Here is a 19,841-nt window from a genome sequence, read left to right as displayed (position 1 = left end):
TAAGATTTGATCAATGAATCCAGTAAAGTTTCAAGATCCAACATCAACGTACAAAAAACAGTAGCATTTCTATACAACAATAATGATCAAGCTGACAACCAAATCAAGAAGTCAATCCCATTTACCATACCTACAAAAAAAAGAAAGAAAGAAACCTAGGAATATTTATCTAAGGTGGTGAAATATCTGTACAAATAAAACTACAAGACATTGATGAAGCAAACTATAGATGACACAAATAGGAAAACATCCCATGTTCATGGATTAAAAGGATCAATATCACTAAAATGACCAGACTTCCCAAAGCAATCTGCGATTCACTTCCATTCCTATCAAAATACCAATGTCATTTTTCACAGAATTAGAAGTAACAATCCTAAAATTCATAGGGAACCATAAAGGAGCCCAAATAGCCAAAGCAATTCTAAGCAAAAAGGGCAAAGCCAGAGTCATCACACGACTTGATTTCAAATTATACTGAAAGTCTGTAATAGCCAAAACAGCATGGTACTAGTATAAAAAAAAACACAAAAATCAATGGAACAGAATGAAGAAATCAGAAATAAAGACAAATACCTACAGCTGGTTTGATCTTTGACAAAGTCAACAGAAACATACACTGGGATTAGGACACCCTTTTCAATAAATTGTGCTGGGAAAATTGGATTCCCATATACAGAAGAATGAAACTGGACCCCTATCTCTCACCATATGCAAAAATTAACTCAAGATGAACAAAATACTTAAATGTAAGACCTGAAGCTATATATACTAGAAGTAAACCTAGAAAAAACTCTTCTGGACATTGCCGTAGGCCAAGAATTCATAACTAAGACCTCAAAATTGAATGCAACAAAAACAAAAATAGACAAATGGGACTGAAAGTAAAGTTTCTGCACAGCAAAAGAAATAATCAATAGAATGAACAGACAACCTGCAGAATGGGATAAAATGTTCAAAAACTATGCATCTGACAAGGGACTAATATCCAGAATCTACAAGGAACTCAACAGCAAAAATCCAAATAATCCAATCTAAAAATGGACAAATGATCTGAATAGTTATTTCTTTAAAGAAGACATACAAATGGCCAAAAGGCATATGAAAAAATGCCCATCATCACTAATCATCAGAGAAATGTAAATTAAAACCACAATGAGATATCATCTTATGCCAGTCAGAATGGCTATTATTGAAAAGTCAAAAAATAACAGATGTTAGCAAGCTTGTGGCAAAAAGGCAACTCTTGTATAGCATTGGTGGGAATGTAAATTAGTACAATCTCTTTAGAAAACAGTATAGAGATTTCTCAGAAAAACTAAAAATAGATCTACCCTGTGATCCAGCAATCCTACTACTGAATATATACCCAAATATATATCAAAAAGATAAGTGCACTCATATTTTTATAGTACTATTCACAATAGCAAAGATATAGAATCATATCTTTGCAAAATGGATGGAACAGGAGGCCATTCTCATAAGTTAAATAACTCAAACAAAGTTAAATACCAAATGTTCTTACTTATAAGTGGGAGCTAAATAATGTGTACACATGAACATAAAGTGTGGAATAAAAGACATTGTAGACTCAGGGAAGGGAGACTGGGAGGGCGGTGAGGGATAAGAAATAAAATAATGTGCAATGTATATTGTTTGAGTAATGGTTAAAGTCCAGACTTTACCACCACACAATATATCCATGTGACACTTGTATCCCCTAAATTTATACAAATAAAAAAAAGAAATATATTTAACAATGATAATCTTAAGCAAACAATTTTTAAAACCCCACTTTCTCTTCTCACAGACATTTACATACTTAAAATATCCCCACCACTTTAAATAAGTTTCATTTTCCCCACTACTTAAATCTGCATTAAACAACAGGTTTTCTTTGAACCTCACTTAGTTCTCTTACTGCACTCTACTCTTCTTTTTCTCTACTTTTAAATTTGCTGAAGATTCTGAAATATCACAGGAAACAGAAGATAACAGTTTACTTTTGATTTTAGACTAAAGATATTTTGAAGCATCCTTCTGTTTTCAGATAAATTATTGTATTAGGTAAATAGCTACTTCCTCAACAGTAGCCTTAAAAGTGTCTCAATGCCAAAGATTCCTTGTCTCTTTCTCCTGAAGTTACTCATACATACAGATCTTACTTGTAAATAAAATCGACATCTCAGTGTTTTAAAAACAATTCTCACTGAAACTTATTTGAACAATAGTATACATCATGTCCTAACTTAAGTGCTTTGTATGTATAATCTCACTTAGGCTTCACCCCCTCCTCAACAAAAGGAAAGCTAAGATAAATAATATTATTGTGGTCATCATTCTCGTTTAATAAATTAAAAAATAAGGCGTAGTGAGGTTAAGTAATTTTCTTAAGACCGTGCGCAATCAAATGCGGGAGCCAGGATCTGACCCAAGGCAGAGCGACCGTGAAGTCCACCTACTTAACTACCATGCTGTCTCCCAGTTTCACGGATATGTCTGTATATTCAAAAGACTTTTAATCTACTCACTGTTCCCATACAAAACTCTCAAGAACAGTAAGAAATATCTTCATTCACCAAGAACTGGAATAATTACTTTGAGTAACATTCAGTACCCCTAGAGACTGGATTGTCAAAAAACTAAGGTGGCCTATTGACACCAAGTGAGCATCTTAAGACTGATGGCCCTTGTAGGTGGATTCAAAAGGAAGACGGAACAACTTAGGCATCCACAGTCCATGAAAAAGATCATCATCTTGGGGATGTGCAGTGACTGAAGGGGCAGGCAAAATGTGTCAAAGATTCAGGGAAAGTGGGTGCACGAATGATAGGAGTTGGAGTAAGGGAAGAAATTAAGGAAAAGAACAGATCATCAGTATTTACAGTTCAGAAAGAATATTTGCTATCCTACTACAAAAATGCTCACATTTCCTACTCGACCCCCAAGAGTCAATGCTATATAAGCCCGCCTTAAGACTGGTGGGAAGTGAACACATACTGATGGTACCTGAGGGCAGGAAACCAACCCCTAAATGAGAAGAGATTGTCCTTATGTCAGATTAGCATAGGAGCCCTGCAAAGGGAAGTGGGAACAAATCAAGCACTATAAAATACTCCAAGTGGGGAAAAGGTGCCAATTCCAGTGTCAGAGCCACTCGAGGTAAACTTCCCCTGCTTAGAAGTTTTACACTGAGCAATACACAAAATTATGGAATTACAATATTAGAGGGATTTCACAAAGTTTAAGTATGCATATCTCTAAATATCTTGTTTACCCACCTCTACTGCTTTTTTCTTCTCTCTTCCAATCAAATCAGCAGGGGAAGATAAGATAAAAGAGATAAAAGTTGAGAGGGAGGAAATCAATCTGAAAGTTTCTTTAAATCTCATGCACATGCATATAACACACATACAAATGTCTCAATTCTGTAACTGAAATATTAAGCCCTTGAAATCATCAAAACTCTGGACTATATTTAGTGTTAAATCTTTTCCCCTTCCCTAGCTGGGCTTTGCCAGTGTGAAGTGAGGAAGAGTAAGGGAAGGTAGAAAAACAGAAAGAGACTTAGTTGTCTTTGCTTCCAAAGGATGTCACCATTATTTTCCAGGCCAAAAAAAATTTATTATGTTAATTCTGTCTAATGTAGGTATTTTTATGGATTCTCCCAAAGCCCCTTCTAAGAAAAATCATTTGCACTTCTCATGACACAAGAGACTCCCCTTGAGGCAGACCATTCTACACAGACTATTGTTGCTCCTTGGCCTTTCTAACTTGTCCCCTTTGGGCAAGATTTTTAAAAGGCCCAGGCCAGATCTGTTTCCTCACTTGACCCACATCTGGTCCAACTGCATCTTTCGGAAGTCCCACCCAAATTCCATATAGCTGCCTCTCCTCATTGCATCATCAGAGCGAGCAGCCCCATCCAACACCTCTCAGATTTATACTCCTGAACTGTATGTCAGATGATAGGCCACTCTGTCCCCATACAGCAGCAGACACAAATCAAGCCCTTTGAATGTTCCTGTCAAGTGTTATCTCACCTATGGTGAACTGAAAGATAAAATTCCTCATGTCTTCTTCTCAGGAGGGTGAGTTTACAACATGCTAGCAATTCTCCCCCAGCTAATCTTAAATATAAGGCTGGGTGTGGTGGCTCACATCTGTAATCCCAGCACTTTGGGAGGCTGAGGTGGGTGGATCACCTGAGGTCAGGAGTTTGAGACCAGCCTGGCTAACGATGATGAAACCCCATCTCTACTAAAAATACAAAAATAAGCTAGGCATGGTGGTGCATGCCTGTAATCCCAGCTATTCAGGAGGCTGAGGCAGGAGAATCGCTTGAATCCAGGGGACGGAGGTTGCAGTGAGCCGACTGCACCACTGCACTCCAGCCTGGGTGACAGAGAGAGACTTCCTAGCAAAAAATAAATAAATAAATAAAATAAAATAAAATAAAATAAAATAAAATAAAATTAAATTAAAAATAAATCAAACCTTTCTTGATTACCACTTAAGACAAGGTGGAAAGTAAATGATAAATAGTAGGAGACCAGAAAAAAGTCTTTAATTTGGGCTTAATGTTATTAAAATATGCTTATTTTATTTTATAAATAAGTTTAGTTGCAATGCTGCCCTATTTATTAGAACAAAATAAGAATAAATCAAGTCCAGATTTTTTTGCCTAAATAATTTCAACAAAACTGTACAATGTCATATGACAGTTTCCATTTAACTTTTGACTTTAGGTGGCTATCTTTTAAAGAAGATCATGCTGTAAAAAATACTTGAGGGCTTTATCCTTAGTTTCAATGTACCCTACGAATACTTTGTTATTCAAGTAATCCATTTCTGAAGAGCTTTTGCAATTGTTTTGCATTGTTATTTTAGTTTATCTTTGCAACTTGTGGCAACCAAGGAAAGACCAACAGGAGAGGCACTAATGTCAAACAGAGAAGGATTTGGTGGGGTGCGGGAAAGACTGACTGTATATCTATTTATTTATTAACAAATGTTTTAACATTGCAACAACTTTTATTTTTCTAAAAATTTCCCCAAATATGGGACTCTGATGATGAGCACTGAGATAATAAAGACCCACTATACTCAGTTATTGTGGGCATATTTATATATTGATAAAGGCACAGAATAGCATCTAGAAGGAAATCTACCAATCATACATGTATGGACACTAATGAGGTAAACATCTGTCAGTTTAATTAGTTGATTCATTTATGTCCTCATTATGAGCCTTATTTTCCCACATCTTTGCATGTCTGGTAAATTGTGATTGTATTTCAAGACATCGTGAATTTTACTTTGTTGGATACTGGATATTTTTGTATTCCTAAAATATTATGAAGCTTTATTCTGGGATGCCATTAAGTTACTGGAAATAGTTTTATTATTTCGGATCTTCCTTTTAAGATTTGTTTGGAAGGACTAGAGGAGTGCTCAGTCTAGGGTTGATTATTCCTCACTACTAAGGCAAGACTTTTCTGTATACCCTACCTAATAATACATGCTTTCCTTCTCTGACTGGTGGAAACAGGTACATTTCTTAGCCCTGTGTGTACATGGGACACTTCTACCACTAATTATTTTAAGTTTTTCTTTCCCCTGACTCAAGTAGTTTTGTCACATACACGTGCTGATCAGTACTCAACTGAATACTTTGGTGGAATTCTTTGCAGATCTTTGGAGCTCTCTCTAGGAAGCTCTCTCCTCTCTCATGTTCTGTCCTGGAATCTCTAGTCACCTTGGTCTCCCAATACTCTCAGCTTTCTCCTTAAATTGGTGAGTTTACTGGACTTTGCCTGATTTCCACTCCTACACTCCCATTCGTGCACCATGGCCAGGAAACTTTCTGCAGGCAGTAAGCTGGATTTATCATATGTTTCTCCTTATTTGTTTCTTATCTCCCAGAGATCTGTGCCCTTCATTGCCTGATGTTCAGGAGTTCATTTATTTTATTTTTCCTTTTTATTGTTATTGTTTCAGGCAGGAGGTTAAATCCTGCCCCTTATTCCTTCTTAGCTGAAAATGGAATTCCTCTGTTTGTTTTAAAGAGAAGAAAAGGAAGAAGATATATACACACACAAACCCCTTCTGTATCTTCTATATATATATATGTGTGTGTGTAGATACATATATAGATATCCCCCATACACACACATGTGAATGCGTGTGTGCATATTTTAAATCTGTCTTCCAAAGGGGGCTTTGTTTTCATCTCAGAGTCTGTTAGATCTATTCCAATGGGCCCACTAAAACTGCTTAAATTGGCTGCTAACGATTCTGCTGTGGCTGCAGCAAGCACCTGTTGTTCAGGAACCAACTTTTGCGACCTTTTCTCTCTGTGAACTTGACAGCTGTTTTATGAAACTCCCAAGAGAAGAACCTGGATCTCTCTTAGAGTTGAGAACAACTTTCTCTGGGATGTACTGAAAGAGAATCTCTCGTACCACTAAGCATCACACAAAAATGCCATGACTCTTATCTCCCAAAAGACCCCGAGCAACTCTCCCACACAGGCGCAAACTTTTTTCTACACTCTAAGGTCAAGACTTTCCTACTGTCCCTTACTTCTAGCATCATTACCAAAGAATTGGTCTAGAGACTGCATTTTCAGATGACATATCTTGCCCCTCCACCCTTTTCCACCTTTCCTCACCAGGGTTCCTCACTGTGCTTAAATAATAGAATGTATATGTTTTAAATACCTTTTGTTCATTTTATGTAAAATGATATTTCCCATATCTGAGATATTTTATTGATGAATAATGTAAAATAAGATTTTCCCACATGAAACGGAGATTATTACTCTGTTGAAAATTTAGACTGGTTATGATCATAATACACGTAAGGCAATGTTTTATTGCTCTCCAAGAATAAAGGAACAAATTTAAAGTTTTCTATGTGACATACATAAACTCACTTTTAATAATGTAATTGGAAACATTATCTGTTCCTATTTGTCCCCTACTTCTCATCTTTGATTTCTTTTTATCTCTCAGCCCCCTATTTTTCTTTTGCATTTGAAAATGTTTTACTTCACTTGTATCATCCTGTCCCCTTTCAGCCCTTCAACGTATGTAGACACTTCTGGAGTGCCTTTGAATCTGCTTGGTATCTTTACAAAAAGTGGTAATATAAGTTGAAGAGTTTACTTAGCTTTCCTTTTTCCTAATCCATTAATAATTGCCTAATTGACCCACAAAACTGAATCCTGGGAGACGTGATAGCATGTTCTTATTTGTTTTATCTGTAAAGAAATAAATCTACTTAGAAGATTTAATCTTAGAATCCTTTAAGAAATGGGCCCAAATGTCATTGACTTCCAACTGAGAAGTCAATTTTTTCAATTCAGGAAAATAACACACCATCTTTCATGAGAAAAATCTTTATCGTTTTTGGATTTTTAAGAATATTATGATTAATATCAATTTAAAATACACTTAATGTCAGACTGTACAGATCAAACAAGAAGAGTCATTCTTAGGTTCATGTTACATAAGCTTTTAGATGATGTAGGAGTGTGTGGTGGTGTGTGTGTGTGTGTGTATGTCTGTTGCATATTAGTAACATGAGAAATACAATGATTATAAGAAGATGCCTTTCTTTTTTGATAGATAAATGGATCAATGGATGGATGCATTGGAAAAGAACATAAATTATGTCTGCACTAAAGACAGTACAAAGAAAATTTCTTATACATATACATAAAGCCAGAAATGTATCAAATATACTTTTGACCTCAATCTATACTATTGATTGAAATCGTAAAATCTTACTTTTGTGAAATTGGAATAAGGAAAGTAAGTAGCCAGAGACCAGGTCTGACAAATAGTGAATCTATTGACAGTGATGGATAAAAGTATAGGTTCTGGAAATAATTTTAAAAAGAATTCTTTAAGATCTGGCTAAGTGTCAAAATAAATTTGAAATTGGGAAAATGAGAAATCAAAGAAGATTCTAAAATCATATTTTGGAGTCTTGTACTAGACAGAAAGAAGAATGATGAGGAGGAAAGTCATGGGAAATGTGTAAAGTTCAATTTCCCACAGAATCTTGGCAAGACCCTGGGAAAGAGAATAACCTCCTTTCATGAAGGTAATTAAATCAAAAGAATCTATTTACCTGAATTGGTTTGAAAGCAATTCTACCTAGAGCTAAGAAAGATAAACTGGAAAATATTTTACAATATTTAAATCACAGAAGCCTAAGCCACAACTCAAAGGTGAACATTTCTATTTATTTTTTATTCAACAAGAACTTGTTAAGTGCTTAAAAGGTTTTAAACAAGCTGATGTGTTCAGTACTGAATCTAAAAGGGAGGTAGCTCATGAAGTAAGAAACTTCCTTTCCTCTATAAATATAACACTATATAAGTAACTGTATTAATACAGGTTTCGGTTCAGGCCAAGAACAGTGAGCTAATTTTCTATCCTTTTCACTACAGAGATGGCACTGCTGGCATGCCACCTCTAGGTGTTTCCCTCTGAGTTCTTCTTCAAATGGTAAGGAAGGATATGACCCAGTCTATCTCTACTTTTGTACACAATTCCCTTAATGAATAGAGAACACTCTTCTGAAGGGTATACCCAAATGTAGTAGCTATGAAGAAACCATGAGAGAGTTGAATGTACAGACATACCTCATTTTATTGTGCTTTGCTGCACTGCATTTTGCAGACATTTTGTGTTTTCTAAATTGAAAGTTTGTGGCAAACCTGCACCAAGCAAATGTATTGGCATAATTTTTCCAACATTGTGTGCTCACTTCACATCTCTGTGTCACATTTTGGTAATTCTCACAATATTGCAAACTTTTATATTATTATTATATTTGTTACAGTGATATATAATTGATGGTCTTTGATTTTACTATTGTAATGGTCTTAAGGTGCCATGAACCATGCCCATATGAGGCAGTGAACTTAATGAATCAATGTTTTATGTGTTCTGGCTGCTCCATCGATAGGTCATTGTCCCATCTCTCTCCGTCTCCTCAGGTGTCCCTATTTTCTGAGACACAATAATATATTGTCAATAACTACATATATATAATAATATATTGTCAACACTACAATGGCCTCTAAGTGTTGAGGTGAAAGGAAGAATTGCACATCTCTCTCTTTAAATCAAAAGCTAGAAATGATTAAGCTTAGTGCAGAAGGCATGCTGAAAGCCAAGACAGGTTGAAAGCTAGGCCTCTTGTGCCAAACAGCTGAGTTGCGAACGCAAAGGAAAAGTTCTCAAAGGAAAGTGAAAGTGCTACTCCAGTGAACACACAATGATAGGAAAGTAAAACAACCTTATTGCTGATATGAAGAAGGTTTTGGTGGTCTGGATAAAAGATCAAACCAGCCACAACATTCCCTTAAGCCAAAGCCTCATCTAGGGCAAGGCCCTAACTCTCTTCAATTCTTTAAAGGCTAAGAGAGGTGAGGAAGCTGCACAAATAAAGTTGAAAATAGCAGAGGTTGGTACATCAGGTTTAAGAAAAGCACTATTTCCATAATATAAAAATGCAAGGTGAAGCAGCAAGTGCTGATGTACAAGCTGCAGCAAGTTATCCAGAAGACCTAGCTAAGATCATTGATGAAGATGGCTACAGTAAAACACAGATAGAGACAATGGAAGCCATTTTCAAGGGAAACAAAAAACATCCATTTAATGGACTAAGATATCATCTAGGACTTTCATAGCTAGTGAGGAGAAGTCAATGTCTGGCTTCAAAGCTTCAAAGTAAAGTACAGGCTGACTCTCTCATTATGGGCTAATGCAACTGGTAACTTTAAGTTGACTCATTTACCACTTCAAAAATCCAAAGGCCCTTTAAAATTATGCTAAATCTACTCTGCTTGTGCTCTTCAAATGGAACAACAGAGCCTGAATGATAGCACATCTGCTTACAGCATGTTTTACTGAATATTTTAAACCCACTCTTGAGACCTGTTTAGAAAAAAATATTATTTTCAAAAATTACTGCTCATTGACAATGCAGCTGGTCACCTAAAAGCTCTGGTGGAGATATATAAGAAGATTAATCCTATTTTCATGCCTATCACAACATTCATTCTGTAGCCCATGGATCAAGGAGTAATTCTTGACATTCAAGTCTTATTATTGAAGAAATAAATTTCATAAGGCTATAGATGTTATAGATAATGGTTTCTCTGATGGATCTGGGCAAAGAAAATGGAACATCTTCTGAAAAGGATTAATTATTCTAGATGTCGTTAAGAACATTCATGATTCATGGCAGGAGGTAAAAATGTCAATATTAACAGGAGCTTGGAAAAGATTGTTTCCAACTCTCATGCATGACTTTGAGGGGTTTGAGACTTCAGTGGAGGAAATCAATGGAGATGTGGTGGAAACAGCAAGAGAACTAGAATTTAAAATGGAGCCTGAAGATGTAACTGAATTGCTGCGATCTCATCACAAAACTAGAACAAATTAGGAGTTGCTTCTTATGAATGAACAAAACAAAGTGGTTTTTTGAGTTTGAATCTACTCCTGGTGAAGCTGCTGGGAACATTATTGAAATGATGGCAATTGATCTAGAATATTAAATAAACTTAGTTGATAAAGCAGTGGCAAGGTTTAAGAAGACTGACTCTAATTTTGAAACAAGTTCTATTGTGAGTAACAGCATCACATACTACGGAGAAATCTTTTGTGAAAGGAAGGGTCAACTGATGTGGCAAACTTTACTGTTGTCTTATTCTAAGAAATTTCCCCCACCACCCGACCCTTCAGCAACCCCTATCCTGATCAGTCAGCAGCCATCTATATGGAGGCAAGACTCTCCACCAGCAAATAGATTACAACTCACTGAAGGCTCATATTTTCCTTAGCATTTTTTAGCAATAAACTTTTCATTTTAAAATTAAGATATGTATGCTGTTTTAGACAAAATTCTACTGCATACTTTATAGACTACAATATACTGTAAATACAAGTTTTATATGCACTGGGAAACAAAAAAATTTGTGTGACTTGCCTTATTGCAATATTTGCTTTATTGTTGTGGTCTGGAACCAAACACACAATATCTCTGAGGTATGCCTGTAATTGGTTCACAAGTTCATTAAGGACACTGGTGGAATCATTAAAAATTCTAAGCATCAAATCTAATGAGGCATAGAGAAAGAGATTAAATTAAAGTCTGTAAAACTGCAATGGCTATAGATTTTAATTCACTATGGAATGAGGTGGTCTATTTCTAAGAAGTCTATTTAACCATACTAGTTTAATCTCCCTAAAACAAAAGACAATAATCACTCAAAAGAGCAGAGAAATCATTGGTGCACAGGCAAAAATGGTAAAATAGGATATAATTCCCATTTATGTGTATGCATTTGTGTATTTGTGTATGTGTAGATTAGAAAGCAGACAAGAGACATAAAGCTTGCTTTAAGATTGCTATCTTAATCACTGAAGTTTTAGGCTGAAGGTTAGTTTCCATATGTGTTTAAATTATTCAGTGGAAGTTCTGATAAAAAGAATTATGTAGTCAAAAGAAGTTCCTACTACTTATATTAAAATGCTTATTATGCTTCTCTATGTTTTTTCCAGGAGCATTTTTGGAGTCCTGGTAAAATGTCTATATAAGGGTAACAAACTATCACCATTGTGTGAATATTTGTTTCAAAGCTGTGAAGAAATTATAATGAGACAGTAGGAAAGTAAAATAAACAGAATAAGATCACATGAAAATCAGATATAGGTTGCCACCATGAATGAAATATGTATTCAATGCCTCCCTAATCACCATGATTAAAATGATAATATACACAGAAAGTTTTGAAAATGTATTACATATGCTCAGGAATGTATAACATAGCTAATGTAAAATTATTCACTTTTCAATAAAAACCTGAGGAAAATTTTTATTAGTATCATCTTTCTTCTTTGTTGTGCATATGCATTATCACAAATTGGCAATTTTGAAAGGATGCATTTTTCCCTTAGAAGGAGCACTGCCACTTCTAAGTGGCATCAACTACCTCATTTGGAATGAAATATTGAGGGATTTAATATTGGAGAAGCCCAATAATACTGATTATTATAAAAAGCAGAATGATACTATATCCCCAAGACACACACACCTACATGCCACCGTACATTCCACTAAAACAACTAGCAATAGTAGTGGTAGATCTCCTAATAAGATGGTAGCTGGCTCAGGGCGTTTTGATCAACATATCTGCATTTTTATCATACAATAATATAGTTCCATATGCCCAGTATTTGATTCTATGCCTCAGTCTTCAGAGCAGATGTTCCCTAGGCTTCCTTTTTTGCATATGGAAGGTGGATTTCCAACAGCAAATTTGAAAAAGTAACTACTGTACTTTAATTTATCAAGGAAATTAATTACATATTCCCTGCATCTTGCCCTCAATTCCCTCACTTCCCACTTCCATTATACCATTCAGAGATGGCCTTAAAAGCAGTTGTGGTCTGCCATCAGATGATTTCTAGAATGCTAAATGTTGTTGATAACAATAATAGCTAATGTTGCTTTAGTAATTTCTATCTGCCAAGCACTTCTCTAAGTGTTTCAACCATTTTTATTAACCACATTTTCAGAAGAAACAGAAGCTTAGAAAGATTGAGTACTTTATTCAAAATTACACAGTTATTAAAGGGTGGAGCTAGAACTCAAACCTCCTATGTGTCCTACTCAAGAAAACAAGCATTTAATCACTCTTACACTGCTTGCAATTCAAAAGTAACTATAGAAATACTGGTTATGTGCCAATTTCTGACGTCTTGAGGCTAGACAGGAAAAACTGAGGGTGACTCAGAAAATTCTAGAATCACAGACAGCATATGGCTCATTGAGCATATGCTGATGGTACTTAGTTTCAGTCCCAATCTTGGCTTTAATATATGTCTGTGTCAAATCAGGCAGCAAGATATTCTCAGACCACTCTAGACATTTAGATCACTGATGTTCTCTCTTTTGTCTAAGTATTTGGAATATCTGTTACTGATGCAAGTTCAAGATCTTCATCAGTCACTTGCCTATCTTTTTGTGAAATTTTTTATCAACTCTTTGTTCATACATTTTTTTCTCTATTTTTCCACCAGCTTTATTGAGGTATATTTGATGTACAAAGAACTGAGCATATTTAATGTGTACAATTTGATGACTTTGAACATAAACACCCATGATACCGATACCACAATCAACATAACAGACATATCCAACACCTCTTAAAGTTTCCTTGTGTCCCTTTGTCTCTGTTTTTGTGGTAAGAACACTTCTTAACAAATTTTGAAGTGCACAATATGGTATTGCTAATTATAGGCACTATGTTGTACAGCAGATCTCTAGAACTTACTCATCTAGCAAAACTAAAACTTTGTACCAATTAAACAACTCCCTACTTCCCTCACCCCCAGCCACTGGCAACCACTATTATATTCTCTGTGTCTATGATTTTAACTATTAGATAACTCATACAAGTGGAGTCATGCAATATTTGTCCTTCTGTAGTTTGCTTATTTTATGTAGCATAATGGCCTCCAGGTTTATCCATGTTGTCACAAATGGCAGTATTTCCTTCTTTTCAAAGCTGAATAATATTCCATTATATGATATATAATATTCCATTATATTCCATTATATAATATTCCATGATATTCCATTATATAATGTTCCATTATATAATATAATATATATTATATATTATATATAATGGAATATTATATAGTATATAAAATGAAATATATAATATATATTTTATATATTATATATAATGGAATATATATTATATTATATATAATGGAATATTATATAGTATATAAAATGAAATATTATTATATATAATATATAGTATATATTATATATAATGGAATATTATATAGTATATAAAATAAAATATTATTATATATAATGAATATATATTATATATATATTTTATATATAATGAATATTTATATTATATATAATATATATTATACATAATATATTATATATATTCATTATATAATGAAATATATATAACAAAATATATTATATTATATATATTCATTATATAATGAAATATATATAACAAAATATATTATATTATATATAATATGTATAATAATATATATTATAAAATATAATATATATTACATATTTTGTTATACATATTTCATTATAATACATATATTCATTATATATAATATTCCATTATATATATTTCATTTTATATAATATATATTATATATAATATATAATATGTAATATATATTATATATAATATATAATATATATTATATAAAATATGTAATATATATTATATATAATATATAATATATATTATATAAAATATATATCATATATTATATAAAATATATATTATATATTATATAAAATACATAATATATATTATATAAAATACATAATATATAAATTATATAAATATATTTATTTATATATTATTTATATATTTATATATTTTATTTTTATTTATATATTTTTATTTTTATTTTTTATTATATATATTATTATATTATATATTCTATTTATTATCATATAAAATATATAATATATAATATATTATATAAAATGAAATATTATAATATATAATATATAAAATGAAATATAATATATAATGGAATATTATATATAATGAATATATATTATATATAATGAAATATATATAACAAAATATTGCATATTATATATAATGGAATATTACATATCATATATAACAAAATATTGTATACTCTATATAATGGAATAGTATATTTTTTTATATAATGGAATATTATACATATATATTAATCACACACCATACATTATTCATTCATACATTCATCCAGACACTTGGTTGTTTCCGTGTCTAATGTGAATAATGCTGCAGTGTACATGGGAGTATAGATATCTCTTTGAGATTATTATTTCAATTATTTTCAATATATACCCAGAAGTAATAGTGCTGGATCATATGGTAATTCCATTTGTAATTTTTTGAGGAACATCCATGCTGTTTTCCATAGCTGCTGTACTATTTTATATTCCCAACAACAGTGTACAACAATTCCAGTTTATCCAGATCCTCACCAACACTTCCTTTTTAATAATAGCCATCCTAACAAGTGTGAGGTGATATTTTATTGTAGTTTTGATTTGAATTTTCCTGTCAATTAATGATTTTGAGCACATTTTCATATACCTTGTTGGTCATTTGTATGTCTTCTTGGAGAAATTTCTGTTCAAGTCCTTTGCCCATTTTTAATTGGGTTTATATGTTTATTTCCTATCTATTTGTAGGAGTTTCTTATATATTTTTGAAATTAGCCCCTTATCAGATGTATAGTTTGCACATATTTTCTCCCATTCTGTAGGCTGCCTTTTCATTCTGTTGATTATATCATTTGGGGTGTAAAATATTTTAGTTTGATGTAGTACCATGATATTATTTGGCCCCGTGTCCCCACCCAAATATCATTTTGAATTGTACTCCCATAATTCCCATGTGTTGAGGGAGGAAACCGGTGGGAGATAATTGAATCATGGGGGCAGTTTCCCCCTACTGTTCTCATGTAGTGAGTAAGTCTCATGAGATATGACGGTTTTATTAGAGGTTTCCGCTTTTGCGTCTTCCTCATTCTCTCTTTGCCTGTTGCCATACATGTAAGACAGGACTTGCTCCTCCTTGCCTTCTGCCATGATTGTGAGGCTTCCCCAGCCACGTGGAACAGTAAGTCCAATTAAACCTCTTTCTTTTATAAATTGCCCAGTCTCACGTATGTCTTTATCAGCAGTGTGAAAAAGGACTAATTCATAACACTTCTCTGTTTTTTCTTTTGTCGTCTAAGCTTTTGTCATCATATCCAAGAAATCATTGCAAAGACCAGTATCCAGAAGATATTCCCCTATGTTTTCTTCTTGAGGTTTTATGGTTTCAGGTCCTACATTTAAGTCGTTAGTCCATTTTGAGTTGGTTTTTATGTGTGGTGTAATATAGGGGTCTGATTTTATTCTTATGTATGTGAATATCCAGTTTTCCCAACACCATTTGTTGAGGAGTTCCCTTTTCTCATTGTGTGTTCTTGGAACTCTTCTCAAAGATCAGTTGGCAATATATGTACGATTTATTTCCGTCCCTTGGTCCATATCTCCATCTTCATACTGGTACCATATTGTTTTAATTATTGTAGCTTGTAATACATTTTGAAATCAGGAACTGTGATGCCTCCAACTTTGTTCTTTCTCAAGATCACTTTGTCTATTCTGGGTCATTTGTGGTTCCATATGAATTGTAGGATTGATTTTCTCTTTCTGCATAAAACATGCTATTCTAATTCTGTTGGAGATAGCACTGAATCTGCAGGTTACTTTGGGTAGTACAGACATTTTAACTTAAGTCTTCCAATGCATGAATACAGGATGTCTGTCATTTATTTGTGTATCCTTTAGTTTCCTTAATCAATGTTTTGTAGTTTTTAGTGTATACACCTTTCACTTCATTGGTTAAGTTTATTTCTATTTTATTCTTTTTGATGCTATTGTAAATGGGATTGTTTTATAATTTCTGAGAGTTCATTATCAGTGTATAGAAATGCAATGACTTTTGTATGATGATTTGTATCCTGCAATTTTACTGAATATTTTATTAATTCTAACAGTTTTTTTGTGGAGTCTGCTTTGTGAAATCTTTATAATCTATTGCCTAATGTCTGAGAAGTACAAAAGACTTGGGTTCTGTACATTATAATAAAATCTTTTTTATTTACATAGATAAATTCTTTATAGGATATTCTTTATAAGAGTACTAATAGTCAAATTTTACTGTTTAAATTCTATTTAAAGAGTTAAATAGAATTTCATATGCTTCAAGAGCTCTGGTGAAGATGTTGGGATATGGAATAAATATCTCAATCATTATCCACTTTTTAACCTGCATCTGAATAAATGTAGCTGCTCTTAGTCATCTCGGTTGCCATCATCACAGGGTCTATATTAGCAATCAGGTGTGGCTAGTCAAAGTAGATTCAATTATACACCTATAGAATGTTTTTACTTATAGCACAAAAATGTCAACACAGATATATTTTGAATTCTATACAGTAGAATTATAATATGTTAGAAAACTTTCTTAAACTTGAGCAACTCCGAAAGCTCTGAAAACCTTCTTACCCCGCATCCCTCACAGATTGTAAATGGTACATAGATGTCAGTGAGAAAACTCAATTTTATTTTTCAGAAAATTTTATTTCTGAAAAATAAAATTTTCTCAATTTTATTTTTCACCATGGTATGTTTGTTAAAAGTCCATTTCCAAGGCCAGAGAGTCTGTTGCTATTCAAGTAATTTTCCAGGTGTTCTGAAGAGGGACTTTATTCATGGTTTCTGTGTTGCTAAAACTTAATCACTTAATCTCCTACCAAGTCCTGAGATGGCACAAAGTAAATAATGCTTTACTGAACAACAAGGGGAAAGTTAATGAAAAGGTTAGGGAGGGGAAGGAAAAAGAGCAGGACCCCACAGAGGAAAAAACAGAATTGGATTTCTTCCATTTAGTTCTGGTATATCATGAAAACTAATAATATAACTCTCATGAACTGCATGCAAATCAGGGCATTAATCTCTAGCAAAGTGGCTTATGTTATAGAAACCCACAAACATTTCCTTCAACTGCAGTAATTCAAACATGGTGGGTAGTTTCCGTTTGACTGATGAGTACACATGTCACTGGCAGGAGGGCAGTGACATATGGAAGAGCAATAAATATTTTTTTCTGACACTTCAGCAGCCCTTGTTCAATGACACTAAGGGAAGATAGAAGACTTCAAGAGAAAATGCAAGCCTGTCTCTATCAGCAGTCGTACCACCGCGGAGGCAGCAATTCCAAGGTGATATGGTGTTCTTTGGTGTAGCTTGCACATTTGTCTTAAACAAATGAGTAGTCTGAAAGCAAAGAATCAATAGTTCTCTCAGAACAGTGCTTGCATTTTCCTTCTAATTATGGCATTCTCTCAATAACTTAGATGTCCTTTAATAACAGTGATATTGGGCATCTTTAAATTCTATGACACAGTGCCCAACCAAATTTTGTTAAAGCCTTTATTCTTTGTCCCCCTAAACAATACAATCATAAAGACAGAAAGTGTCTTTATAATTTCCCATTTTTAATGGGAAAAAATCAGGGACAAATGTGTTAAAATATATTACACATGATGCATGTTACATATTATAATCCATGTCCAAGAGATTTTGAGGTATTTGGTTCCAAAATGCCTTTTATTAATTTTTTCAACTACCTCAGCATTTTCCCAACCTCCTCAAATGTTATGATTATGTCACTGATTAAGCATGTTTATTAATTGCTACCATAATTCCCTCTAATAGGCAAAATTGAACTGTATTAAAATATAAACCTGAGTTATTTGCAATTTGACACATGTGGCTTCTAATTCCTTGTGAACACCTACTGTCATGTACCAGAAGATACCCTTAATGTCAAGTGCTGAGTTGACTCAACTCATGGTTGACCAAACACATTTCAAAATGGACCTCTACCAATTCTGGTGCCAGGAACCAAGTATAGTGAAGTATAAATAACTCACGTGATTCAACCAGATTCTGTTAGCCAGTACTGGGAACGCAGAGTCCTGAGTTTGCCACGGGGGACTGATCCAACCAGACAGCCAGCTGTTTTCAGGGCTGCCAAGCAAATCACACAAAGAGATGTATGTGGCAATTAATAGCAATAGGAGACAGGCAAAGTATCCATTTTGAGATCCAAAGAAAATAAGCTGGGGAGGTATGGATACCACATCATGGTAAAAGTATTATAAGGCTCTTTGGTCATGTTACTAGGAGCTGTGTTTGCTTATTGAAAGCCCTTATTTCAATTTCCTGATTGCACATTAAGAGAAATTAACAAATCTGTCTTGGCCTCATATTTATTCAAAATTTCATACTTAAAATGTAGGAGTATTATGGAACAGAAAAAGAGGTCAGAAATTTGGAGTTAAAATTTTCTTCTACCACTAAGTATCTTTATGACACTGGGCAAATCACTTATCATTTGTATTTATTTATGACATGTTTTCGTTGTGCTAAATGAAACCTAGGGTAGTTCTACCTCTCAAATTCTGACATTTTAATTCTACTCATTATTGAAGAGATATATTTACAATCATATCTTTCTATTTAGCTGTTGTGTTATAATCACAATTTATAAGGAATCATTCTTGCTTATAAATTATGTTATGCATTGTCAATTTTACAAAACATATTTCAAGATTTAAAGTTTTCATGAATTGCAAGTGTCAATATACCTAACATATAATATAGTTTTCTTCAATATACCTAATATATAAACATTACAAAACTAAAAATTAAAAAACTAATATATAAAAGCTAAAACATTTGACAGAACAGATAAAAGTAGAGAGATAACTCTTCACTATACTAAAAGTTAATTTTTTTCATCAATTAGTTCAACAACTATTCATTGAACAAATACCATGAGCCAGATCCTATATTAAGGGGCTTAGGATAGAGCAGTGAATAAGGAAGATAAGGACTTTATCTTCATAGACCCCATACGTTGGGGGGAATTAAAATCAGCTAGGGAATATTTATATTGTCATTTATAAATGTCCTGTGCAGTGTAGTCCCTGTCCTAATGAAACATAGTTTAGCTGGAAGAAACATCGTTTAGCTGTAAAACAAGTGGTTACATGAATACTTTCACTCATGACAGGTGTTACAAAGAAGTGCAAGGAATAGAGGGAACATAAAACATTGGAAATGAACCTGCTCTGGGGATCAGAGGATGCTTTTCTAAGAAAGTGACTTTATCCTGTAAGATAAAGGAG

The sequence above is a fragment of the Gorilla gorilla genome, chromosome X (genome assembly GCF_029281585.2).
Source record: "Gorilla gorilla gorilla isolate KB3781 chromosome X, NHGRI_mGorGor1-v2.1_pri, whole genome shotgun sequence".
Classification (NCBI taxonomy): Eukaryota; Metazoa; Chordata; class Mammalia; order Primates; family Hominidae; genus Gorilla; species Gorilla gorilla.
The sequence above is the reverse complement of the archived record's forward strand: the minus strand, read 5'-3'. Positions refer to the sequence as shown.